This window comes from Balaenoptera borealis (genome assembly GCF_965194805.1).
Source record: "Balaenoptera borealis genome assembly, chromosome: 11".
Lineage (NCBI taxonomy): Eukaryota > Metazoa > Chordata > Mammalia > Artiodactyla > Balaenopteridae > Balaenoptera > Balaenoptera borealis.
The window spans coordinates 85,498,756-85,526,280 of record NC_138868.1 but is presented as its reverse complement, the minus strand read 5'-3'; the positions used below and the strand labels follow the sequence as shown (position 1 = coordinate 85,526,280).

General features: G+C 49.6%; 2 long non-coding RNA genes across 2 annotated transcripts in view; one reads left to right on the top strand and one right to left on the bottom strand.

Moving 5' to 3' along the window:
• LOC309606203 overlaps window positions 1–25,501 on the top strand; it is a 910,895-nt gene extending 885,394 nt beyond the window's left edge. Inside the window, exons 2-3 of the long non-coding RNA XR_014231697.1 lie at window positions 24,811–25,273; window positions 25,381–25,501. This is a non-coding gene — a long non-coding RNA (uncharacterized lncRNA). The remainder of the gene's footprint in view (window positions 1–24,810; window positions 25,274–25,380) is intronic.
• LOC309606193 lies at window positions 15,241–19,040 on the bottom strand. Its single transcript, XR_014231694.1, has 4 exons — window positions 18,558–19,040; window positions 17,815–18,122; window positions 17,381–17,464; window positions 15,241–16,676 (listed from the first exon to the last, which is right to left on the bottom strand). It is a non-coding gene; the product is annotated as an uncharacterized lncRNA (long non-coding RNA).
• Window positions 25,502–27,525: the final 2,024 nt, after the last annotated feature.

Here is a 27,525-nt window from a genome sequence, read left to right as displayed (position 1 = left end):
TTGGGTAATATGGGGGAAAGGCTGGCTGAGGTGGGTTAAATAAAACATAATTAGATGGAAGAGAAAGTGAGTGGAAAGACACATGGAAGAATGTAGAAAGCCACTGAAGATGGAGGTCAGCATAATAATATTAAGAAATCAGTGGTTCTTTGACACTATATGAATGTCTAGGTTTAAAAAATCAGGGAAACACAATAAAAGAATAAACTACTGATATAATGATATGTGCCCAAATGCCAGATACCAAAGAATACACACTGTTTCTTTCCATGTATGTCATATATGGTGATAGAGGTCAGTTTAGGTGTTGCCCTGGGGGAGTAGGGAACAGAAAGAAGTAACAGGCAACATTGTAGGGTGTTAGAAATATTTTATAATATCTTGACCTGGTGTTGGATACATGGGTGCATAGAGATGTAAAAATTCAGTTATTAGCGATGCAATTGGTGTTTATTGTTTGTATGCATACATTAAAAAAAAACTCCAGTAGGTTAATTAGGCTGTCAGTTGTATGAAGTAAATTTTGGTCAAGGAATAGCCAAGGTAGTAATGCAGTAATAAGTTATAAATGTGCTCACTGTGCTCTAGAATGTCACGATTGAAATACAAGAAATATGTGTAAGAAAAAAGACAAATATTCAATATTGATGGTTGAATGAGCTGAATAAATTAGATGACTCTCCTTTCAATTTAAGAAGTTTGCCAGTGTTTGGATACCTTTGAAAAAAGAAAAAATGGAAATAAAATTTTTATTAAGCATATGCTATGTATCAATTCCTGATATATTTTGACACATATAAACATGGGAAATATTGCACCTTGTAACTGAGACAATGAAGATGAGCGAGGTACCTGGTTTTGACACTAGAGGCTGAGAAAACAATCAGCTCATAATCGTAAGAAGTTTGAAGTCGGAGGAAAAGAATCAAGAGGAAATAGTGGTAAGTGCCAGGAGCTCCTGGAAACTACATAAGAGATGAAGACCCCCAGAACTGTTGAGCTTTCTAACAGGTCCAATGACTCAAGTAAAAACAGAAGGCTTAAAACTGAAACCTCGGGATATATGTATACATACAGCTGATTCACTTTGTTATACAGCAGAAACTAACACAACACTGTAAAGCAATTATACTCCAATAAAGATGTAAAAAAAAACCAAAAACTGAATCCTGCAAGGTAACAACTGTTAGGACAAACAGTAAAGACTTATAAGAAAAATAATCACATGCCTGTCCCAACAAGAAATATCCTAAGCTCCATCTCAGCATTTCTCCGATTGGCCTTTCACAAAATACAGTTCATCAGCTGAATATAGGTTTGTCAAGCAAGTGTGAGTAAGACTGAATTGAAAAAATTAAATCAATTCCTTCCTCCAAAACTTTTCAGAGTATATAATGTAACAAAGTGAAACTTGAATTTCATGTCGGGATGTAGAGTACGGCTCTTCCCAAATGCTTTTGTCTTGTAACTACACTAACATCATCTAAAATAAAAATAAATAAATAAATAAATAAATAAATAAATAAATAAATAAATAAAACCAGTGTTCCTCAGGACAGAGATTGTGAAACGCTGCTCTCATCATGTAAGATAACAAGTCCTTCTCAAAATCCATTCTTCCTTCTGCCCTTTCTCATGTTGTTCCTGCCACCTGAAAGGTCTCTCCTAAGCTCCACCTGCCAAAACCCTACCCATCTTTTAGGATCCAAGAGATCATAAAAGGCTTACATTACTAAAAGGCAGGGAAAGAAATCCCTTCCTAGCGATCTACATTTCCTTCCTAGGGAAAAGAAAAATTGTAAAGTATACCACAGTGACCTTAAATCTATGAATGTAACTGTGCTGTGTTAATTTGAGTTCTTTAAAAGTCAATGTGCTACAATATATATGGATATGAATGTTTGATCTCTTACAAGTAGAACTTGCTGATAACTTTCATCGTGAGCGAGGTTAATGATTAAGGGAGCCATCGTGTTTGGCTCAGCCCTTATACCCAGGGAATATTAAAATTGGAAATGTCCCTAGATATTAGCAAATCTATCCACCTCATATTCTAAGTAAGGAAACTGAGACCTTCATAGATTGGGTATTTATATTAACAAAGAATAAGGAAATAAGGTATTGGCAGATCTATCTTTTAGATTAAGAATTTTGAGATTTTTGTAGAATACTAGGACATTATGTCCACTGATATTGAGACAATGTGTTTCTTAGTCATCATTTTCTATTGCAGTGACCAAGCAAGGTGGTAGTCAGTGTTTGTACAAGGGGAAAAAGAAACCTTTAGAAACTCCCAATTTATATACACAAGGAAATCCATCATTCATGTTATTTAAGCTAAGTGGATGCAGTTTATCAGCTACATTGAGTAATGGTGAAGTGAAGGGTCTATACAATTAACATGTTAGTTTGTGTCATGAGCTCCCTGTTGTTCAAGTGAGTTAATGGTTAGCACTCAACTAGGCACTTAGAGTCCATGATAAAACTGGACTAAATGTTTACCTGTGGCAACTTTATTCTTCTTTGGTGCCCTTAGGCAGAATTAGCTCTCTTATGTTTTGATAAATTCAAGTATTAAACAGGGCTAAGGTTTCACAAGTTCTTTGGCCTAGACATGGGGGTAAGGAGGACCAATGAGCTGGAGTGCTTCTAGATTTAAGAATGGTCAGATTGAGGAAAAAGAGTCTTATGCCAGAGGTGAAAGAAGACTGATTATAATTACCTATTTTTAAAAATTCCAACCCTTTTCAATGTTCTAAAATGATCATGAAGTACATGGGTATGCTAGGAAGTAAGGGAGTCAACCAAGAATATTCTGTAAGGGTTTGTGGATGGCAATAAAGTGACAAGGAAGACAGAGAACATACTAGAAAAGGTTTCGGTTGGCCATAATAATGAAGTCAGAGGAGAAGAAGAAGAAGAATGACAGACGCAATGCGAAAGAGAAAGCAAGAATTGAGAAGCAAAAGGGAAAGTAGAAAAATGAAACAAATTTGGAGAAGGAAATGAAGGAGAAAACTGGGTGAAAGAAAGAGGGAAGCACTGATGGTAGACCAGATGACACTCAAAAATTAACACGATGCACATTTAAGATGTGCCAACAATGGCCATGGTCATTACCCTCAAATAATTGACAGTATGTGTTTCAAAGACATTTATAAATAGAATATGCCATTAAACTAAGGGCCAGTGTAAAAGTATTCATGGAATTGTATGGGAGAATAAAACGTCCCCCGTCAAAGAACCAAGAGCAAATCTTGAAGCACCCAGTAAAAGCCAATTCAAACAAAAAAGCTTTTCCACTTAAACTTGAAAAAGTTAAGTTCCCAAGAGACCCCCTACATCAAACACCGAAGCTCATTTGGCAGTAAAAACAATAACATTAACCGAACAACAAGAAATCTAAAACAATAGTTGTTTTACCAAAAACAAAACAAAACAAAACAAAACCAGCAGCTAATTAGTGTCTTTCCTGTTTGAAAGAAGGGGGTGGGAAGTGGGCAGAAGACCTGATAGGAGAGATAAAAAGAAAAGGAAAAGGAAAAGAAAAGTTTCCAGTTTGACAATCAAGCTGTCTTCTGCATCCATTTCATCTCAAGATCACCAAGCCAATATGGAGGCTTTTTCCTCCTTTCCTTTTCTTTTCATGAGACTGATCACAACCAGCACTGCAGTGTCCATGGAATTAAGGAATGCTGTTGCCTACACGTGTGAATGAGCTGTGAGTAAAATACTGAAGTAGAGGAGACCTAAATGGAAACGTCCTCATGAATGTCCATGTGGCTGAGCAGGAAGGTAACCTGTCATAGATGTGTTAAAGAAGAGTTGGGTTTTATTTTATTTACTTTTCCCTGGACTGTGTTGAATGACTATCATCTACAAGTTCAGGCTACGTTTTGCTGAGGATTAATGCACTGGGAGAGCTGAGAGAAAACTGAACAGTAGAGCTGTCTTTTTCTTGACCAGTTCACTTTACTTTCCCAAACTCTAAGTCTTTCCCTAACTCTTTCTCCTTTTTATTGTAGTAAAATGAACATAATACAAAATTCACCATTTTGATCATTTTACAACTCACTGTACCATTCAGTGGAATTTAGTACTGTCACAATGCTGTGCAACTATCACCACTGCCTAGTTGCAAAACATTTTCATCACCCCAAAAGGAAACCTACACCCATTTTAAGCAGTCATTCCCTATTTCCCTCTCTTCCAAACCCCTGGCAACCACTAATGTATAATATTTCCATGTGTATGGATTTGCCACTGCTGGACATTTCGTAGAAATGGAACCATACAACATGTGGCCTTTCGTGCCTGATTTCTTTCACTTAGTTGCATCCATGATGTACAATGTATCAGTAATCGATTCACTTTTATGGCTGAATTCCCTGATCCTGTTTTCTTCATACTGTTTGAATACAAACTTTGAAATATGTTGAGGGTGAAGCTCTGTTTTAATGGCACATCTATTAGGCCAATTCTTTAAAGAAGGTGAAAATGGAGATATTGTTGTGAAATGATAGTCGTTGAGAAGCCTCAGCCAATTTGATAATGGAAAGTTTGGGAAATGTTGCAAAAAATTATCTGCTTTATATTAAAAGCCTTTTAAACCAGGATTCAGGAGGTTGTCTTTTTCTTGCAGGTAAAGTAAATGAGTCAGAAGAAAATAACTGCCCTTTAAAACACATTTTGAAAGGATTCTATTTATTCTTAATAGACGAATGGGAGTACAGGTTGTTCATATCCAATATGGACTCCCTGTCCAAACATTGGTTATCATTCAGCCACCCCTATCGAATTATATTTATTGAGAGTAATGCAGCTTAATTCCTGCATATTATTTTTTAAAATTCATCTATCAAATCCATTAATACAGTATAAAAAAGAGAAGTTCATGTTTCAGTGCAGTTCAAATATCAGGTATAAAGAAACCTCCAGTAAGAAAAGGAATCCTATATCTCTTGCCAGAATGTGGTCCGCTCTGGGGTGCTTTGCTAGCTGAAAGACACTTTTATTGTTCAGAGGATAGAGATTGTTTAAGAGGGATGAGAGCCAAAACATTTTAAATACTTGTATGTGTTTAGAACAGTGCTAGGCTATCTCATACACTGTTATCAGTCAAGGCTCACCATTTTACATATCGGAAAAGCGAAGTTAAAAGTGTTGTAGTAACTTACTAAAAGGCACGCAACCACTAAATTCAAGCAAGAATTCAATCCCAAATCTGTCACACTGAAGTTTGAGCTAATATTGAGATTAATAAAAATAGCACTAAATTAAAAGTTCAGAGATATTTTTTATTTCTTACTCTTTCACTAACCCTCTTTGGAGATAAATCATTTCATTTATATGGGCCTTAGTTTTCACACTATAATAGTTGGAAGTTTGACTAGGTGACCTCTATGTAGTCTTCCAATTCTAAAATGTTCCATTAATTTGGCTTCCTACAATAATTGCCATTGCAATATATGCGTGCTGCCACCAAGTAGCAGTAGAGAGTACTAGTTCCTTTTTTAACCCTAGTGGGGAGTGCATTTTGACATCAGACTTATCCGTCAATAGTACAGCCTGTTAATATAACTATAAAATAACAAAATAATCTGGTATTATTTCCTGTAAAGCAGAAGCTTTACATTGTGTCTATGAATCGTATCAGAATCACCGGTAGGTTTTTAAACATAGAGGAAATCCAGAACCCATTGAGTGAGGATTTTCAGAGATGGGACTTGGGCATCTGGATTTTTGGGTTCCCATCATTTGTGTATTTTATTTTATTTTATTTTTTTCCTATGTACAACATTTGTCACATCCTCTTGAATCTTTAGCAATTTCTGTTTGTTTTAAAAGTTTAGAATATTCCATAATCTTCAGCTGCTTTTCATAAGGCGTTATCTGTTATGTTTATTCACTCTTGTGCTTCTCCTGGTTAAGACTTCTTTTTTTTATTTATTTTTTTCGGGGCCCTGCCTCATGGCTTGCAGGATCTTTGTTCCCTGACCAGGGATTGAACCCCAGGCCCCCAGCAGTGAAAGCGCCAAGTCCTAACCACTGGACCACCAGGGAATTACCAAGACTTCTTTTTTAAATGACTTTTTTTCCCCACTCGGATTCATTCCTGGGATCAGTTTCATGTGGGAACATTAAACCAAACTTGCATTACTAGAATAAAGCCACTTTGATTGTGATATATTACTGTTTTACATACCATGGATACAGTTTGTGCTTTTATTTACAAATTTTGCATGCATGTTCAAAAGAGAAACTGGCCTATGATTCTATTCTTGTAATATTCTTTTTACTTTTGATCTGAAGCTTATGTTGGGCTTATAAAAATTTTGAGCAATATATTATTTTCTGTTTCCTGGAAGGGTTTTATGTAAGATTACCAATCTTTCTTCCCTAAATACTTGGAAGAATTTACTTGGAAAGCCATTTATCCCTGGAAATCATTTTCTGTAAAGGTACTTAATTATACAAACAACTTTTTGAGTAGATATAGATTTTTTAGATATTTCTTTTCTTGGGTTAGTCTTGTTAGGTTGCATGTTTTAAGAATTTGTAATTTTGGATGAATTTTCAAATCTATAAATATAAAATTATAATTTTAACAGCTTTATTGGGATGTAATTTACATACCATAATTTAACCCTTTAATGTATACAATTCAGTGGTTCTTAGTGTAACCACTAAAAGACGTGTGTAACCATCACAACCATCCAATTTTAGATTTCTGTCCCCCCACAAAGAAACCCATTACACAATAACAATGTTTTTTCATTCTCTCAACCCTCTCAGCTCTAGGCAACCACTAATCTCCTTTCTGTCTCTACAGATTTGCTATTCTGGGCATTTCATATAAATGGGACCATACAATATGTGATCTTTTGAGAGTGGCTGCTCTTCTTTACAGAATGCTTTCATGGTTCATCCATGTTGGAACATTTCATTCCTTTTTATAGCTGAATGCTATTCTATCGTACGGATATTCCACATTTTGTTTATTCATTTGTCAGATTGACATTTGAATTTTTTCCACCTTTTGTTTTTAGAAATATGCTTCTATGAACATTCACGTACAAGCTTTTGTGCAGACCTAAGTTTCTATTTCTCTTAAGTATATATTTAGTAGTGAAACTGCTGGGTCATAGGGTAACTCTCTGTTTAACACTTGCAGGAACTGTCAAGCTGTTTTGTAAAATGGCCGCACATTTTGTAAAATGGCTCAGACTGTACTTTCTATCCAAAGGTATCCAAAGCCACTTTAGATGCAAAATGTTTAAAGTTGACCTTTGCTGCTGCCCAAATCGTAGCCACTGTGGGCAGTCTGCAAGATGGCATCTTAGGTTTCTCAGGAAGAAATTAGAATACACAAAGGGGGAACTAAATGTACAATTACATAATGTAGATTTCATATTTAATTTTATGGGAAAAGCAATAATTAGGTGGCTTTTGGTTTTAACTGGAAATAGCCACACATTGGGAAACAATTACTCGCTAATGGCCTTAGCGAGTCATTCTGGAGCTTCTCCTAGAACTAGAAAACCTAAGTTCTGCTCCCAGCAGAACATGGAGATGGTGCCCAGTGCTGGCGAGGCAGCACAGAACAGGGGAGTCGTCGCTGGAGGGAGCGGAAGACAGTGCAGCCACTCTGGAAAGGAGTTGGCCAGCTTCCTAGAAAGCGAAACTCCATTGCCCACTTTTCCCCAATGTCATCTATTGTGAAAGTCAAGTCGGCGTCCCAGCAGGATCCTGACGTTGACACGACTGCCCCTGTCATCCGTTGCCCTGGGAAGGCCCCCGGCGGCTTTCGGTCTGGGGCTCTTCCCAGTCAGGCGAGCGTTTGTGTACAGCTTCTGTGTGGACTTCAGTCTCCATTTCCCCGGGGTAAGTGCCCATGACTGCGGTTGCCGAGTCCTGCGACGGCTGCTTTTTTAGGAAGTTTCGCAGTAGGGGAGCGCCTGGCCTGAGCCCCGCATGCCGGCCTCTGCCCATTTCTCTGCCGCCTCAACCCCAGGAGGGAAGGTCCACGTGGACCAGCGCTCCCTCTGCACCTGCTCTGCCCTTGGTCCTCAGGATCACAGGGTTTCCCCAGAGCACGGGCGGCGTGGGCCTCTCGCTGCGTCCCCCCCCCCGCCTCATCCGGGCCCCCCGTCCCCCGTGGCTTTGGTGGGAGGATCTCAAGGAAGGACCCCCTCCTCCGAGCCTACTCCACCCTCAGCCCCCTTTCCCACAGAGCTTCCGTCCCAACGCCAGGCGCGTGGGGCTCCCGCAGCAGCAGCGCTGGGACTGCCGGGTTTCTGCAGTTCAGTTCTGACTCCATCTACCCGGAGTCAGAGCCTGCAGGTCAGGGCTCGGCCCACGCCAGCCACAGATCCACGTCGTCCTCTGCGCTTGTGGCCGACAGGCTGTGTCAGGAGTTCCCACGCCCCCAGCCCAAGTTCCATTCGTTGGCTAGCGCAGGCCCCCAGAACACAGGCACCCGGTTCACGGACTAGAGCACCGGGCTATTATAAAGGAAACAGCCAGGTGGAAGGAGGAGGTGGGGAGACATGGGGTGGGGCGCGGGGCTTCCAGGCCCCCTGCAGGCACCCACCCCGCAGCTCTCTGAACCCCGTGTTTACCAAGATTTTGTTCCATGAGCACGATTATAGTGGGGGCCATGGGCAACGGATTCATGTTGCAACCCCTGGCCCTCTCCCCTCCCAGGAGGTGGGCAGGCAGGGAGGCTGTAAGATGCAACCCGGCCTGTGGCTTTAGATTTAGGAGCTGTGTGCTAGGACTGGGAGCCAAGACCCGACCCCTTTCTCCCATAATTCACAGCGCGGCTCCTGCTGGGCATGGACACTTGGGGACGACGGGAGGCTGAAGAGCATGGCGTCTGCCTTCACCCCCTCCCTCCTCTCTTGGCTGAGCCCTGCGGCCACGCGGGTTCCCAGTGGGCAACCCCCTGGGGGCCTGTCCCTTCAGGTCCTCCCAACTGCCTGACACCCCTCTGCCCCCAGCGTGGACCCCAGAGCCCTCAGCTCTTCCCACTCCTGGTCCAGCAGGATGGGGTCCCTGCGGCACCCTGGACAGGCGGGCGATGGGCAGCCCGGACCCTCCCGGGAGGCAGCCCCGTGGGATGGGGAGGGGGGCGGGCACTGTGAGCCACCCATGTTCGAGCACATCACCTCGGTGCGTGGCGGGGGACACTGCGGCTACACACATCTTGATGGCTGGGATCAGACCCAGGTCTGCCACCAACTGGCTGGGTCCGCGGAGGCCGGTCACTGGACCCCATTGTCCCTGTTCACCATCTGCAACGTGCGTGACCCAAGGACCCCCTCACAGGTGGTCGTGAGGGCTGACCGAGTCGGTTTGTGTGGAGGACAGAGAATAGTGAGGCCAGCAGATGAGGAAAGAGCTTGTCACTCATGGTTCTGGGCAGGGGCACCCCTCGTCACCTAGGGCCTCCCCGGAGCACGAGGGTTTGGCAGGAATGAGGGAAGGGGTGGCTGGGGACTGGAGCCTGAGGTGTGGGTGCTGGGGATGGAGCAGGCTCAGGATTGGCTAGAATGACCCCGGGGCTCCGGGCCTCTCCGGGGTGATGAGGGCAGGGGGAAGGTGGCCCCGAGTGTGGGAGCCCCGTACAGAAGGGGCTGGGGTGCAGCCCTGCGCTGGCTGGTTTGCGTCAGAAAGTGACAGACGTGGTGAACGCGGGTACCAGGCCCGACCCAGGGCTCAGCGACAGTTCTTGTTCCTCGACACAAACGCTGTCCCGCTTCGGCCGGTGCTGTGCCTTGCGGTGGAGGAAACCGGGACTCAGAGGACTGTGGGACTCCGGCATCCAGGGTGGGGCCCGGGCACGTGGGCCCCGAAGTCCTCCGGAGCGGCAGGCACATGGAGCTTCGAGGCTGGGGGAGGTGAGGGTGTGGACAGTGGGGCTTCGCAGACTGCCTTGACACTTGAGAACCACTGGCCCGAGGGACAATGGGGACGCCCGTGGAGGGGGGCACCCAGGAGAGGCGGCCTGCTGGCGCAGGGCGGGGTCCTGAGTGCCGCCCCGCCCTCCCAGGGCGCCCTGTGCTCCTGCCCAGTCATGGCCGGTGGGGCCGTGAGGCTGCAGGGAGGCCAGTGCCCGGCACGGCGCCTGCTGCCCGCAGAGGCCCGGCGTCCCTCGGGCTGTTTCTGAGCCAGGCGTGCCCGATGAGCCCCTGCTCCTGGCAGAGCCAGTGGGCACTCTCCCCCAGCACCCCTCCTGTCCTCGGACAGGCACGTCTGCTCAGCGCGGGAGCGGGGCCAGGCGCGCTGAGTCCTGGGCTGGGCAGAGGGCGCAGCCTGGGCAGGTCCTCGAGGCGCCCCGCCTGCTGCTGGCCCGGCAGGGGCCCCGGGGAACCGGCACTTTCCTCTGCGCCCGACGTCGCTCCCTCCCCCAGGCTGGTCCATTTCTACCTGTTTCTGCAAACCAGATAGACCCTGAAGGGACAGAAACTTAGCTCCTTTGAAATGGCTGAAGCTTAGGCTGTCCCCTTGGGGTAACTCCTGAGGAGGGTCCTAACAGTTAGGACCCGAGGCCCTTTCTTTCCCATCTCCCCCTCTTGTCCACCTCATCCACCTCTTTTCCTTGAACCGCCCTCCGTGCCCCTGCCCCCCGATTTTACGGCCGTCTTCTTCCTTCAGAAAATCAAGAGCATCAAGAAGAAGCTGAGCACATATATACAATGGAATATTACTCAGCCATAAAAAGAAATGAAATGGAGGTATTTGTAGTGAGGTGGATGGAGTTAGAGTCTGTCATACAGAGTGAAGTAAGTCAGAAAGAGAAAAACAAATACAGTATGCTAACACATATATATGGAATCTAAGGGGGAAAAAAAAGGTCATGAAGAACCTAGTAACAAGACGGGAATAAAGACACAGACCTACTAGAGAATGGACTTCAGGATATTGGGAAGGGGAGGGGTGAGATGTGACAGGGTGAGAGAGTGTCATGGACATATATACACTACCAAATGTAAAATAGATAGCTAGTGGGAAGCAGCCGAATAGCACAGGGAGAGCAGCTCAGGGCTTTCTGACCACCTAGAGGGGTGGGATAGGGAGGGTGGGCAGGAGGGAGATGCAAGAGGGAAGAGATATGGGAACATATGTATATATATAACTGATTCACTTTGTCATGAAGCAGAAAATAACACACCATTGTAAAGCAATTATACTTCAATAAAGGTGTTTAAAAAAAAAAAACGAAGAAGAAGCTGAGGACTTCCCTGTTAGCGCAGTGGTTAAGAATCCGCCTGCCAATGCTGGAGAGATGGGTTTGAGCCCTGGTCCGGGAAGATCCCACATGCCGCGGAGCAGCTAAGCCCGTGCACCACATCTATTGATCCAGTGCTCTAGAGCCCGTGAGCCACAATTACTGAGCCTGTTTGCCACAACTGCTGAAGCCCGTGCACCTAGAGCCCATGCTCCGCAACAAGAGAAGCCACTACAATGAGAAACCTGCTCACCGCAACGAAGAGTGTCCCCCGCTCGCCGCAACTAGAGAGAGCCCGTGTGCAGCAACAAAGACCCGATGCAGCCAAAAATAAATTAATTAATAAATTAATTTTTTAATTTTTAAAAAATAAAAAAAAGAGGCTGAGTCTCCTGTGCATCGACTTCAACAAGAACCTGAACGGGGACGTGACCTTCCTGACATTCACGGGCGAGGAGCTGGGTGCGTGCGGGCCCCGCGGGGTGGTCGAGAGGGGTCCGTGTGCCCTGCCCCCTGGAGGGCCTTCTTCTCCTGAGGTGCTCAGAGTGTTTGGGTCCCAAGGTTCTGGATCCTTCCTAGGGAAAGGTGGCGGTCTGTCTACCGAGATTCTGCCCCGAAGGAGGTTGTCCCTTGAGACCCCGCCCCGCCCCTACTCTCTGTGATGTTTCTTTAATCTCACAGGGTCCTCCCGCACCTGACCCGGCGTGGGGTCTTGAAGGGCTAGGGCCTGGGCGGCTTTTTCAGCTTCTGCCCTCTTCCCCAAATGCTTTATTTTGAAAACTTCACACCTGTAAGGAAGTGGCAAGAATAGTACCAGGGAGACCCCATGTGCTCCCCGGGCCCGGCCTCCCTACGTGGATGCCATGTGTGCTTTTCCTGCGCTGGGGCCTCTGGACGCATCGCCAGGAGCAAGGGCGCCTCCTGAGTCCCTGGGTGCAGGCCCCCCTCAGGAAGCAGAGCGTGGAGCTGTCCCCCAGCCGTCCCAATGGTGGTCTTCTTTTTTTTTTTTTTTTTTTTAAAGGAGAGTGTATTAGAGAGAGAACCATTACTTTAAACATAATTAATTCTAGGGCTTTCTTTCTTTCTTTTTTTTTTTTTAAATGCTATTCTTGTCTGCTTACATTCTTTTTTTTTTTTTTATGTATGTATGTATGTATGTATGTATGGCTGTGTTGGGTCTTCGTTTCTGTGCGAGGGCTTTATCTAGTTGTGGCAAGCGGGGGCCACTCTTCATAGCGGTGCGGGGGCCACTCTTCATCGCGGTGCGCGGGCCTCTCATTGCCAAGCACAGGCTCCAGACACGCAGGCTCAGTAATTGTGGCTCACGGGCGGAGTTGCTCCGCGGCATGTGGGATCCTCCCAGACCAGGGCTCGAACCCGCATCCCCTGCATTGGCAGGCAGATTCTCAACCACTGCGCCACCAGGGAAGCCCTGGAGGTCTTCTTTTAAAAATTAATTAATTAATTAATTTTTGGCTGCGTTGGGTCTTCATTGCTGCACGCGGGCTTTCTCTAGTTGCGGCAAGCAGGGGCTCCTCTTCGTTGCGGGCACATGCCTCTCATTACGGTGCCTTCTTTCGTTTTGGAGCATGGGCTCTAGACGTCCCGGGTTCTGTAGTTGTGGCACGGGGGCTCAGTAGTTGTGGCTCCCACGATCTAGAGCGCAGGCTCAGTAGTTGTGGCCCACGGGCTTAGTTGATCTGCGACACGTGGGATCTTCCCGGACCAGGGCTTGAACCCGCGTCCCCTGCATTGGCAGGCGGATTCTTTTTTTTTTTCTTTTGGAATCAAAACTTTAATCCCAAGGATTGTCACAAAACGTATTACAAATGACAGCCTGAAAAAAAAATTGCCCAGTAACTCAAAGTTCAGCTCTACAATATACTCTTAATCTGGCAGGACATTGGTGTCTTGAATACTCTCAAATTCCCAAGTAATATTACAAAGAGCTATGTATTCATGTACAGCAATCACACAGGGGACTTATGACCTAAATCAAAGGTAAACTAACTTTCTTGAAACTTCTTAGATTCTAAAGTCACTGGACAACCTCTTGTCCGGTGTGAAGACTAGTGGAATTTTTAAACCTCTAATCTAGGGTAAGGGTGCAGCTTTCATTTTTACCTGCTGGCTTGTGTTCACAGCACCCTTTAAAGACTGCTTGCTTAACTACAGCTGCATACCATATCCCAGCTACAGAAAGCCTTTTCAATGTTTGCCAGTGTTGTTTCCATAATAGTAAACATCACACTTTAGCTGGGCAGGAGTCAGAGTTTTATTATCAGTGTAGGCAAGAACAAAAGTTCAAAGCAAATTCAATTTTGCTTAAGGGAACATTGTAAGGGAACAATTCTTCATATTACATGCCTCATAGGACCCATTTCAAACCATAGAGAATGACACCTTTATGTGTCACTGTCCCAAGAGACAAACAAATGTGAACAGCTAAAACATTTAAAAAGTGCACCAAGCTTCGGAAGTCTCAAACAAAACTTGAATTTTCTGTACATACTCCTGTCAAATGAAGTTATTTCCTGTACACCACTCCTCTTGCAAAGTGGTCTTCTATTTCCTTTCATTTGACCTAGATCGGCTAGGAGACCTAGAGAAAGATTGGGAGGGCTTGTGATTTCTCTCCGGAGACAGTGATCGCTCTCTTCTCCCATATCTAGAAAGGGACCTGCTCTGGCTGAGGGAGAAGCTTCTCCGTCTTGGAGATGTGTGGCGAGGTGGAGGGCTCCTCCTCCGATAATCATCTCAAGGGCGACGACCCCAAGAAGGAGGCAGTCACGATTTTGACTTCTCTTTTCCCCATTCGACAGGTCCACTCTTACTCGGCAGCCACATATTGTTCTCCCATCTAGTTCTCGGACAGCATCGGCTGCATCTCGGGGATCTTCACATTCAACAAGAGCGAAGCCGGGAGGGTTTTTAGCAACCCACACACTTCAGAGAGGTCCATAATAGCCTAAAGCTCGTTCCAATTCAGTCTTGTTACCACTGTTTCCAAGATTCCCTACATAAACTTGACAGTCCAATGGACAGGAATCACGATGCAAGACCCTCGTGGCTCCTGGGTTTCACGGGCCACAGGGTGATCCCAGGCCTCTAGCATCTGGCAGCTGAATCTGCTCGCACAAGCTGTCCTGTGGGGATGTTTTTCCCCCTATGTGTCCAGCCTGGGGCCCTACTGGCTTGGCCCGGCCTCCCGGGTGAGAGGGTGAACCCCAGCTCCCTGGAGCAGACACTCAGGGCCCTGTTGACCGGACTCACAGGACTGGGGCAGTGGCTGGACATGTGTGGCCAGCCTGGTGGTGTTTGGCCCCGTCTGCAGTTCCAGTTCCAGCTGAGAAAGAGCCTCGCTGTGTAATTTTCTCCTGGTTATGTAAGGATCCCCGGTGTCATTTGACAGAAATGTAGATGGTGTGTTCTTTCTCTGTTTTCTCCCTGCTTCCTCTCCTCTCTCTCTGTCTCTGTCTGTCTGTCTGTCTCTCTCTCTCCCTCTCCCTCTCTGACTCTCCTTCCCTCCTGCTCCCACTCCTTCCTGAGAGAGGATAGACAGAGTGTGAAGGAAGGAGACTCAGAGGGAGAGGGAGGGAGAGGGAGGGAGGGAGAGGGAGAGAGGGAGAGGAAAGAGGGAGAGGAAAGAGGGAGAGGGGAAGCGAGAGGGAGCGAGGGAGAGGGAGAGAGGGAGAGCGAGGGAGGTCTCTTCCTCTCTCGCTCTCCCTCTCTCCTCCTTCTCTCCCTCACCCTCTCTCCCTCTCCCTCCCTCCATCACCCTCCCCCCTTCTCCCCCTCCCTCCCTCCCTCTCCCTCCCTCCCTCTCTCTCCCCCCTCTCCCTCTCCCTCCATCTCTAGAGGGAGAGACGGAGGGAGAGGGAGAGGGGGGAGAGAGAGGGAGGGAGGGAGAGGGAGAGAGGGAGGAAAACAGGGAGAGAGAGGGAAGGAGAGAAGTCTCCTTCCCTCTCTCTCCCTGTTTTCCTCCCTCTCTCCCTCTCCCTCTCTCCCCTCTCCCTCTCCCTCTCTGCCCCCTCCCTCTCCCTCTCCCTGTCACCCTCTCCCTCGTCTCTGCCTCTCCCTCTGTCTCTCCCTCTCTGGGAGGGAGTGAGGAGATGGAGAGACGGAGGGAGAGGGAGAGTTGGAGGGAGAGGGAGAGGGAGGAGAGGGAGAGAGGGAGAGGGAGAGGGAGAGAGGGACAGGGAAAGAGGGACAGGGAGAGAGGGAAGGAGAGAGGGAGAGGAAGGGACAGAGAGAGTCAGAGGGAGAGATGGAGGGAGAGGGAGTGTGAGAGGCAGGGAGGGAGAGGGAGGGAGGAAGAGAGGGAGAAGGGCTGAGGAGGGGGACTCCCTCCCCCTCCCATATTCTCCGCACTGCTTTCTCTTTTTTCTGCTTCAACATACACCAGGCACCTTTTAGATCAGCCCTGAAGTCAACATTGATGCTTGGATGGCCTGACCTCCCCGCTGACTTCCAGCCCTGGACCACAGCTGGGAGATGAAGTCTACGGGGCCCTGGGCGGCGGGCTGCACAGGCCCCTTCTCTGACGCCCAATCTCTCCTCATTTACGAGGCAGCCTCCTGCTCCCCTCCCTGACTTCCCAAAATTTTGGGCCTTTTTAATATGTGTCGATAATGTCATGAGCTACAATTTCACTTTTATATGGGGACCCATCTCCTGAAATGCAGTGGTTTTCAGCCTTGGCTACACTAGAGAACTCCCAGGGAAGGGAGAGAAGTCTCTCCCTCCCTCTCTCTCCCTCCGTATCTCCTTCTGCCTCTCTCCCTCTCCCTCTCCCTCTGGGGTGATGCCTGACGAGCTCAGATTCGAAGGTGTTCCCCCCATCCCCTCTCTGTGCCTTGCGTGGTGTCTGGGCCTTCTCACTGTGGCCCGGGCACGGCCTTGACATTCAGACATCGGTTCCTGCAAGGACACTTGTGTTTGGTCCATACCGCATGTGGCTGCAGCCTGTGCTTCTGCCGTTTAGCATCTTCAGTAGATGGGGGCTGTGTGCGAGCCCTTCATCTTCCCCGCAGACACCTCTGGTGCTTGCTGGGCTTCACGGGTGATGCGGGGAGCACGGGGGACAGTCCTGTGTCCCCACCTTCTTGGGCTGAAGACAGGCCACGTTTGTCCTGTGGTGACTGGGGGCTTCCAGGAGAACCCCACCGCAGAACTGGAGAGGTGGCCCCAGAGAAGGTGGCGTACGCCTGGGGCCGGGCCTCAACAGCGAGCCACGGGCCACCTGTTGCAACAGGCGTCTTGCCGTCCAGGGGCTGGGTGTTCGGGCGCTGTGGGGATGAGCTGCTCTCTGCACAGCCGCCGAGTTTGTATTGTTGAGCCCGGGGAGACCCCTGGGTGGCTCCTGGAGAGCCTGGCCGCATTTCTTCCTGCCCTTGGCCTTAGAGCCCATCACGGTTCACGCCGTTTCTGGTTCCAAAAGGACCTGTGTTAATAAAGACCACGTGCTAGGACAGCACAAAAGTGTCTAGAAATCCGGGCCAGGAGGAGGAGGGAGGGGGATTGGCTGTGCCCGCCAGCGACCTGAGAGCCGTGCCCGCCCACAGAGACATGGTCCGGGGCCCCATGGGGAGGGCATGGCCCACGGTCCCCAGCGCCGGCCGTCTCTGGGTTCCAAGAGAACTGCACGATCCTCGGGGAGCTGGTGAGGTTGCAGGCCCAGAAGTCCTGCCTGCTGGGATTCAGCACGCGTGCCGAATCCGTGCTGGAGATGAACATGGCCACGACCAGCCAGGTGGTGGCCACTTTCCTAGGTAAACCCGCCTCCACCTGAGTCCCAGTGGGGAGGGCGTCAGGCGGACCTTAACTGGACGTGGTGCTGCCTGAGACCCCACTGTGTCAGCCCTTGGGGGTCGCCTTCCCGGACCCTTCATTCTGCCTCGAGGGGTGCAGGGTGGGGGGCGACTGGGGGGCTGCCACAGGGACGTAGCCGAGCCTCTTCCCTCCACCCGCAGATGAGCTGGCCCAGAAGCTGAAGCCCCTCGGAGAGCAGCAGCGGCCGTGATCCTGGAGCTAACGAAGGCCGAGTGCCAGAGGCGGGGCCTGCACTTTGACAGGCCCATCAACACCTGGGACCTGCGCTACTACATGAACCAGGGGGAGGAGACGCGCTACCACGAGAACCAGTACCTGCTCAATGAGTCCTTCCCCATGCAGGTGGTCACGCGCGGGCTGCTGGGCATCTCCCAGGAGCTGCTGCAGCTGACCTTCGACCTGGAGGAGGGCGCCAACGTGTGTCACGAAGACGTGAGGCTCTACACGGTCCGGGATGCAGCCTCGGGCAAGGTCATCCATCGGCAAGTTCTACCTGGACCTCTACCCTCGGTGCGTGTGTGCGGGAACCTGTCGCCATGGGCCGGAGCTCCTCTGCGGAAGCTGGGCCTCACCCCACGTCCCTCCCCAGGGAAGGGAAGTCCGGGCACGCGGCCTGCTTCGGCCTGCAGCCGGGCTGCCTGCAACAGGATGGGAACCGCCAGATCGCCATCATGGCCATGGTGACCAACTTCACCAAGCCCACGCCCGATACGCCCTCCCTGCTGCAGCACGATGAGCTGGAGACCTACTCCCACGAGTTCTGGCAAGCCATGCACCAGCTCCGCTCCCAGGTGGGTGCAGGCGCGGGGCTGCGGGCAGGGGCCGGGGAGGGCCCGAGAGCGCGTGGTCCTCTGGCAGGTCCTCGCCATGGGATTTTTCCGCTGATGTCACCCTGCACGTGGCGACGGCCTCGGTGTCAGCTTCCATCATCAAAACCCACGCACTGGGCGCATAAACAACAGAAATGCATGTCCTCAAGACTCTGGAGGCTGGAAGCCCCAGATCAAGGAGTCAGGACTGGTTCCCTGCATGTTAAGTACATGTACTCAAGAGTTGCCTTTAAAAAAGACAAAAGAAAAGAAAGGTACATTGCATGCAAGTCTGGTGACAGGCGGTTATGAGAACCAGAGGGAAGGCTCTGGGACCAGAACCGCCGTGCCCTGTGATGCCCTGGGGCTGCTGCCAGTCTCGGTGGAGACTCAGCAAGTCCCAGTGACTTCCCCACGCGGGGGGGGCCCAGCTGAGCGTCTGGGCCCAGGACCCACTGCTCGTTCAGTCTTCCTGCGGTCAGCCCTTCGTCCTGAGAGCGATGTTTTCACAGGCTGCACCGGAGCGCGTGGGGACAGTTTCCTGAGCTGTGCAGCCATCACTACTGCCCTGTTTTGGAACATTTCCATCAGCCCAAAAATGTTCCTCACGTCCTTAGTTATCACTCCCTCTCCTCCCCAGCCCCTGACAACCAGGAACCCACTCTCTGACTCTGTGGATCTACCTGTTCTGGACGTTTCCCCTCAGTAGGGTCACACCCTGTGTGTCCTTCTGTGTCTGACTTCTCTCGCTGAGCATCGTGTTCTCAGGGTCCATCCACGTGTCAGCAAGTGTCAGGGCTTCACCCCTTTGCATGGCTGAGGGCCGGAAAAAAGAAAAAAGAAAAGAAAGGCACGTTGCCTGCGAGTCTGGTGACAGCCGGTGATGAGAACCAGAGGGAAGGCTCTGGGGCCGGGGGCACCACATCCTGTGAGGCCGTGGCGCTGCTGCCAGTCTCGGTGGGGCACGGGCAATGCCGTCCCCCAGGGGCTGCGGGACAAGCTCATCAAGTCCCGGCAGGCCAACCCAGGTGCGCCCAGGCCGAGGGAAGGGAAGGGGGCGCCCGGACCACCCGCCTGGAAAGCGCGGCCTGGACACAGTGCCATCCCCCCGTCTCCTTCCACCCACCCCCCAGGCTTATTCAACCTGTTCCAGATCGTCCTGGCCAAGGTGGACCAGGCCCTGCACATGCAGATGCCCACAGACCCGGCCCAGAAGAATGCCCGCCTCTGCCAGGAGATCCTCGGGGGCCCAGTCATGCCAGGTAGCCAAGCGCGAGCCGGGCCCACCTTAGCGGTCGGTTGGTGGCTACGGCCCAGGTCAAGAGGATCATCTGGTGGTGTGTGAAAGGGGACCTACTGACAGGCTCTGGCCGAGGCCCGGTGACCTCTGGCCTCTTCCTGCCTCGGTTCCTTGGCTGGTTCCTCCAGCTGTGGCCCGTGGAGTCCAAGGGTGGGGTGGGCGCATCTGCACGTGCTTTATGGAGAGCCTAGAAGAGGCAGGAGAGGGCTCCATACCCTGGACGGAACACGTCGACGAGGTTTGCCCCGTGCGTGTCGGTGCGGACACGTGGTTCACTCCCTGGTGAGCACTTTAACCCACGCTCTCCCCGTGCTGGAGGGCGAGCCCTGACTCATCCCTCGGAGCCTCGGCAGCTGACCTTGTAAGAGGCTTAGGGGTGAACCCTCGTGAGCTTCAGCAGAAAGTCGGCAAAGATTGATTTGTGTCCCTCTACTGAGCTGCCCGCAAGGTCCCCGTTTTCTACAAGTGTTGGGTCAATACTCCCTCCAGTGGCAGGGGACTCAGACAGGGTTGCTTGGAGGCCCCCGCTCTGGGGAAGGGGCACTGAGCAGCCAGGGGGCTGGGCAGGAGCCTCTCCGCATTTGTCCAAGGGACCCACCTGCCTGCGACCTTCGGCCGCCTGGCAGGAAGATACAACGCCCAGTCCTATGGTTACCTGTGCAGCGAGGTGTACTCCACGGACACGTTCCACACACGCTTCAAGCAGGAGGGCGTCCTGAGTGACAAGGTGAGAGGCCGTCCTGCCACGCAGACCAACACGGAGGTCCTTGGCCTTGGCCTAGATGCTTGTGCCGCCCCCTTGGGCCTGCCAGGCTCTTGAGGGCCCTGCCCTGGACCTCCTGCTCCCCTGCCCTTTGTTCAGTCACAGCAGAGGTGGCCACACCCACACCCTCAGTGAAGGTGGAGCTCCACCCTCCTGCAGCCCCGCCCCCTCTCGCCAGGCTGCCATGGACTACAGAAGCTGTATCTTGAGGCCAGGTGGCTCCGAGGATGCCAAGGGTATGGTGAAGTTCTTCCTGGGTTGCGACCCCACGCAGGATGCATTCCTCCTGAGCAAAGGGCTGCAGGTTGAGGGCTGCAAGCCGCCGGCCTGCTGATGGCACGGGGTTCTGCCCACCCAGGCGGGCCGGGTGCCTTAGCGCCCCGCTGGGACGGGGGAGGGGCCGCGTGTCCTCCTAGCCCCTGAGTCCCTGGCGGCCAAAAGTCTCCACCTGGACATGTCTGGAGAGCCTGGCGTCAAGGCTCCCCCTGGTTGCACTAATGCAATCCCTTCCTGGGGAGCTTTCCTGCTTACAAAACGGTTCTTTGAAAACGCAGCCATTAATAAAAACACTCCACTCCTGGTCTCTGCCTGCGGTCCCTTCCACCACAGGAGCGGCATGGGGGCTGTCACACTGGGGGGAGTTCTGACCTTGGTCGGGGATCAGCCCTGTGGCCGGCCATTGCAGGCTGCTCTCTGCTGGTGTAGCGTCTGGGTCACTGGGAGATGGCTGAGCTGTGGGATGAGTTCAGGCTGGGATGGCTCCCCCAACCCCGGCCGGGCCGTCTCTCCAGTGAGGAGGTGTCAGGTTCCTGCTGGCCTCTCGCCAGGCAGTGTTTGGCATGTTGGGGGCTGTGATTGGCTGCAGCTGCTTCTGGCGGTGGGCACAGCTGCGGGAAGCCCGGCTGTGGCTGTCCCTGTCCCCGTGCCCTGTCCTCCTGCACACGGCCGGCTGGCTGTCTCCCTCCGCTCATCGGCAGCTGGTGAAGTCTAGACCACAGCAAGGGGCCGCCTTCCTGGGTCCTAGCAATTCTGCCCAAAGGCCTTAGGAATGTGTTTTGGTGGCAGTAGGAATTCAGAGAGGGTGCTGCCCCACTGGAGCGGTAGGGTGGGTCTGGACCATCCCGTGTGTCCTTCCCTGGCCTTTGAACTCCTCGGGAGCCCTGCCTCCGGCCCTTCGACCCCACAAACGACGCCAGGCAACGGAGCAAGGGCGCGGGCAGTGCCCCGACCTTCTCCCCGGGGCCCAGGCAGGCAGGCTGTGCCACGTTCTGTCCTCCCCTCAGACTGCCCGCCCCTTCTCATCCGCCCTGGGCCAGTCGGCTGTGGACCAGGCTGTGGTGTCTGCTCTTCTGCAGACCTGGCTCAGCTCCCTGCACCCACTTCTGTGCCTTCTGTGTTCTGGGCTGGTCGCAGGCCCAGAGCCGGTGGGCAGGCACCCCGTGGCAGGGAGGGCTGTTCCTGCGAATTCCCTGGGGCTCGAAAAGGAGCACAGCCGGCCTTCCATCCGGCGCTTCTCAATGGACATGGAAGAGGCGTGTTGGGGCCTGGGGGCTGCTCGTCTTCCCGTGCACCGAGACCCCCGATGGTCCCTGTGCAAAATCCAGGTGTGGCGTTGGCACCCCAGCCGTGTGCCGGGCAGTCCGTGGCGGGCGCCACAGGCCTCGGGCTGGTGGGCCACAGGGTTCCTGAGCGGCAGGTCAGGACTGAGAGGGTGAGGCCTTTCCCTGGGTCCAGGGCCCAGACTGACGCCGACTGGAGGCCCCTCAGCTCACCGGCTGCACTCCCCCAGTCCCTGCCCTCACGTGAGCCCCCAGAGCTGAGCTCAGGTGTTGCATGCCTAGGTTCCCCGAGAGCCCAGCCCTTTCCCACTCCTCCGTGGTCACTGAAGGACTTGGAAGCAGGTTGCCCCACAGATACTGCTGTTCCCCGAGCCCTGGGCAGGGGGCAGGGAGGACGGGCACAGGGCCCTGCAGGGGTGCGGGCGCCGGGGCAGCCGGAGCAGCTCCACACAGTAAGTAAGAGCATCTCACCGAAAACAGTGCGTTTCTCCAGCCGCCCCGGGACCTGAGCTCAAGTCCTGGGGCAGCAAGGGGCAGCAGTTCAGCTGTTACCTGTCACTGGGGGTCGACTGTGGCCCGGTGACACCTCTTAGATCCTCCCCCGTCCTCGTCCGGGGTAGCGACCGGACCCCTGCCAAAAGTGTTCTCACTCCTTCCCATCCCCTACTCCTGCTCCATGAAGGTGGAAGGAACATATTTTTTAAAAGGTTAGAGCTCGGGCTTCCCTGGTGGTGCAGTGGTTAAGAATCTGCCTCCCAATGCAAGGGACAAGGGTTCAAGCCCTGGTCTGGGAAGTTCTCACACGCTGCGAAGTAACGAAGCCCGTGCACCACAACTACTGAGCCTGCACTCTAGAGCACGCGAGCCACAACTACGGATGCCCGCGTGCCTAGAGCCCGTGCTTCGCAAAAAGAGAAGCCACCACAGTGAGAAGCCCACGCACCGCAAACAATGAGAAGCCCACGCACCGCAACCAAGAGTAGCCCCCGCTCGCCGCTACTGGAAAAAGCAGGCACGCAGCAAGGAAGAGCCAACGCAGCCAAAAATAAAATAAATAAATAAATAAGTAAATAAAATTTAAAAAATCATATTAAAAACCTATTAATGAGATTTTAAAAAATAGTTAGTCAGTTAGTTAGTTAATTGTGCCGGGTCTCAGTTGCCACAGGCTGGCTCCTTAGTTGTGGTAATCAGATATTTTATATTCTTTTTTGTTCCTGAACAAAGGCCTCAGAATCCAGTATCTATTTGATAACGCTCACAGCATAGCTCAGCACGGAATACCCACATTGTTTTTCTTTGGCTGCTATGTACCAAACAGCCTTTTGTACTGTTTTACCAAATGCACGTATTTAATACCTGTTTTAAAAAACATAGTGAGATCTCAAAACTTTAAATTGACTAAAGTAAAATTCTCTCTGTAGTACTACTTATTTGACCAACAAACACTACCTGATAACACCGATGTGGTGCACTGAGGCTTACTCTAGCATATCGGGATAAACCCTGTTGCGACAAGTGTTCATCCTCCAAGTCCCCAAGGCCTCTCACACACTGCTAGTGAAACTGCTTCCTGCTTGGGAAAGAGTGCCCCAGTTCGTTTCTTTAGAAGCTTGAAGTCCATGTAAGTCTTCCAAAAGGTTAGAGGGCAAAGAACAACTCTAAAACTGGCACATTTGTTTTAAAAAAAACACTTGTCAATATTACAAGAGCCAGCTTGCTTTCCCTTGTGACACGTTTTCTTAGGAGGTAAGGGATGTAGCCATGTGACTTGGACAAGTTGTTTCCCTCTGCCTCAGTGTCCCACCTGTGAGTGGGTAGTCTGACTCAACTTAATTACAGACATCTGAATAAGGATCATGAACAGTGGCATCTAATTTCCAAAGTCAAAACAGGAGAATGAGTATGTCTTTTACAACAGGACGTCAAGTCTACCTTGATGATATTGCTAGCCTTGAGTCCAGTGCTTCTCACTCAGTGCAGTTGTGCACCCCAGGGGACATCTGGGGAAGTCTGAAGGTGATTTCGGTTGTCACAACTGGGAGGAGAGAGAGGGAATGTTATGGACATCTACTGAGTAGAGGTCAGGACCTTGCTAAACACTCTACGATGCACAGGACTCACACCCACAGCAAAGGTTTATTTGGCCCCAAAAGTCAATGCCTTGGTTGAGAAACCCTGCCTTAGAGCAAACCACGGATACTCATCTTTAGCAGGTAACAGGGCATTTACTACCCACCTGTAAACCTACAGACTTCCCGAATTACACAGCTAATCTTGTGGCAGGAATGAAATAGATAGCGTGTGACCATCTGGTATTATCTAGGTTTGCCACTCAAGTCACATGGGACAGTGCTAGAGACTGACATTTTCTATATTGGAGGCCTTTGGCAAGCCACCAGTTTTCTAACCTAAAAAGTCTAAGCAGCATTATTACAATACACATAATAACACGACAACTCTGCTTTTATAGAGAAATTAGATGTGGGAAAGTAGCTTATCTGACATCAGAAGCAAATGCTTTAAACGCATCACATCTGCTGGTTTGACTGTCAAATCTTGACAGCTGGAGAGGTAGTAAGGTAAACAGGAGAGAACACACAAAAGTTACGGACCTGCTGAGTCCTCGGGTCTAACCATAACAAACTTCGTACTGCCCTGGGTCCAGGGATATGTTCTAACACCCTCTCAGTCACCTACGTTCCATAGACCGACCAAGTGTAAATTCACAATTACCAGCAAGTGTACCAAAATAAGGCAGAGTTAAGAAACTTAAACGCGAGCCCTACCTGCTCCTTTTCTTCTTCATCAACAGAATCACCTGATTTTGCTTTTTCAGGGTCTTCCTCAGGTTTCTGTTTGGCAGGGCTGTCACACACAGTAAGGCCAACTGGTAGCTCAGCCAGACCCTAGACTTGCAGTGAGCACAAAACAACTTATATTCTTCCCTACCAAGAGTACCCTCTGTTTGGAAAGATTCAGAGCATGGACACCCTCTTCCCTCCAAGGAGAAGCCCTTTTTGCCAGGACATTAAAACAAGCTTCGAGCTTAAAGTTTCTTTGGATGACAGGTTTAGAATACCACCGTTTTGCAAACCCTAAGAAATAATGGATCTAGACTCTGATCAACGGCTGCTAGAATCACCGAAGAGACATTACATGCCTCTGATGGACAGCCCCATACCGTCAATGAAGTCGCACAAAATAAAGCTGGAATCTGATCAGGACTCTAGACCTAACTACCAGTTGACAGAAAACTGGAGACAAGGGAACACGTTAACCACCAAAACGATGCAGTCAGCCAGACCTAGAAGCTATTAGACAAAAGACCTATTTTCTTTAAATAAATGGCAAGAAAATAAGGAATCTATCACTTGAAAGGCTTAAGGAACAAATCAACCAAACTCTGTTACACAAGGGGAGGTATGAACACTGCTATATATTTGTTAATAAGGAACTCTTACACGTCATAAGGCATGTTTTGTCTTCTTCAAAAGACTGTTTGCTAGATGTTAGCAATTATAGCAAAATATGAATAAAAAACTTGTCAGAGAAAGAGACCTTGTCATCTAGAGATATCGTATTTGTGGATAAGATGACATGTCCGATTTGTTTCAAAGTAATCCAACTGGGGGAACATGGGTGTGTATGGAGTTGTAATCCATTTGGAATAATTTTCACTTGGAGCATATGGGGGTATAGATGAAACAACAGCCAGGAGCTGTTAACTGTTGATACTGGGTGATAGGTACACAGGGGTTCATTTTACTATCCTTGGTATTTTGTGTATGTACATTTGAAATTTCCTATGCTAAGAGTAAAAATGGATGAGGTCTTCAGAAATGCTGTTCATGAATGTCTAAAAACAGAATATCAAAAGGAAGACCTAAGCAATGTGGAAGTCAGAATTACTAAGTTACATCCTACTAATTCTATATGTGTTTTACCAAAAACAGTTGGCCCCTAAAATGGGTGCTGTCCATTCATTATATACTGACCCCCTTGTGAAATGAGATGTGATGGTGGTCTGCCTGGTAGCTTGCCTTGTAATCCTGGGGCTACATGAGACTTCAGCTGCTTACAGAAAAGAAACAAAAAAGCCACTATGAATAAAGAGTTCAAAGCCAAGGTACAGTTCTTCAGCATTAGCAAGCTGGTGCAGAGACCAGGTTCTGAGGATTAAGTATCCTTCTCTTCTTATTCTAAGCATCCACCATCTTCATAAAGTCATCAAATTAGCACCTGCCAGTTTGCTAGGCCATTTTAACACAAACTCTTGTATGAAGGGCCCAACCCTGAGACGGACAAGGAAACAGAGCCTCTGCTTATTTCGTCAAATGATGAAGTGGCCAAGCACCTGACCTGAGCTCAAGTCCCAGGCTCTTATTTTTAAAAATTCCAGAAGAGTTACTCTGACTACAAGCGGGGAAGGAGTCTAAGAATAAATGTTTAGTTTCAACAGGCATGTAACTTACAAGTCATAAATATCAGCAGCTCCTGTTTTCTTATACCTCATAAATTCAACCACATTTGGGGATCTAATGCTCTATAACTTGGTCGAAGACAAAAATTTAAAGTATATATCTAAGGTAGTTAGAAGTATACACAAGAGGGAATTCCACGGCGGTCCAGTGGTTAAGACTCGGCACTCTCACTGCCGAGGGCCCAGGTTCGATCCCTGGTTGGAGAAGTAAGATCGTACAAGCCGAGCAACACAGCCACCCCCCACCCCCCAAAAAATAAAAAAAAAAGATACACAAAAAACAAGTACTGTCGGTGGAGGGTTTGTGTGTGGGGGGAACAGACAGACCCTATGGCACCAAGTCTGTCCTCCCCTTAGGCGGTACCAGACTCCAACGAGCTCAAACGAGTCAAGTGCTCTTACATTTTGTTTCTCCATCGGACTTGCTTCTCCTGGGCATGCAAAGTTTGCAAACAGGTTTGGGGGACTTCTTTTTCTCTGCTATTTCCACTCTGCGCTCCTCACCACTTGTCTGCCTCCCGTTTTCTAGACATACATTCACTTCCCGACTGAAAGCATGAGCTCCGTTCTCCAAGGACAAATCTGTATTTAAAAGGGATTTGACTTGTGCCAGGTAGCCCTGCTACAGCAGGAAAGGATAATTTAAGTAACAGTGAATGTAAACAAGTGGCCATGAGAGAATAAGGAAACACATGCGCTTCCTTTATAACTATCAGGTAACAGGGAGAGGTGGGATGACACTGCCTCCCTGGTCACAGTCAAGTTACATGGGAGGAAACGTTTTCTAGCCACCGGGATGCTGACGACTTAACCTCTGATAATTCTTCTTTATGTCATTTGGTTTCCAAGTAACATAACTGATTCTTTATTTCTGTCTGCAGAAATTCAGGCAAGAGATTCCATTTCTCCTTCACGCATTCCTAAGGGAAGGATATAGGATATAAGTTTAGAAGTCTCCACATTCCCAAGCTATGAACCAATGGACTAATACATAAATAGTTACACTGCCTGGTCACATAACAATGACTGAATGGCAGGCAACGCTGAGTCGGCCAAAAAGAAAACTAAATATTCACAAGACATGTTCCTGTTGTTTTCGTTAAGATCATATCACACCATCTCCAGAGTGGTGAAAAATGGAAAGATTAGAGGTGAAACAGACACATAATAGCATACTAGAACAAACCTGATTTTGAAAAACAGTGTGACCAAGACAAATTATAATCCAGACTTCATGGTAAGGAACCCAGACTGGGAAACTCCATGAGTTACCAAAAGCTAACCAGTAATAGCCTATTAGTCCAGCACGTTAGACAAAAACATCCACGTTATCCTCAACTTCAGGGAAAAGAGAGCCAGTTAACCTTAAATTTGTTTTTAGGAACTACATAGTGTCTGTCAAATGGTCTCATTTGATCATACGTTTTGTTAAGGTGGAGATTACCTTACCTTTTCTGTTAAACTATCTCTTTCCAAATCTTTGAGCCTGGGGGAAGAAACAAATACTAGTTCAGCAACATTGTCTACCTGTAAGAATACCACAGTT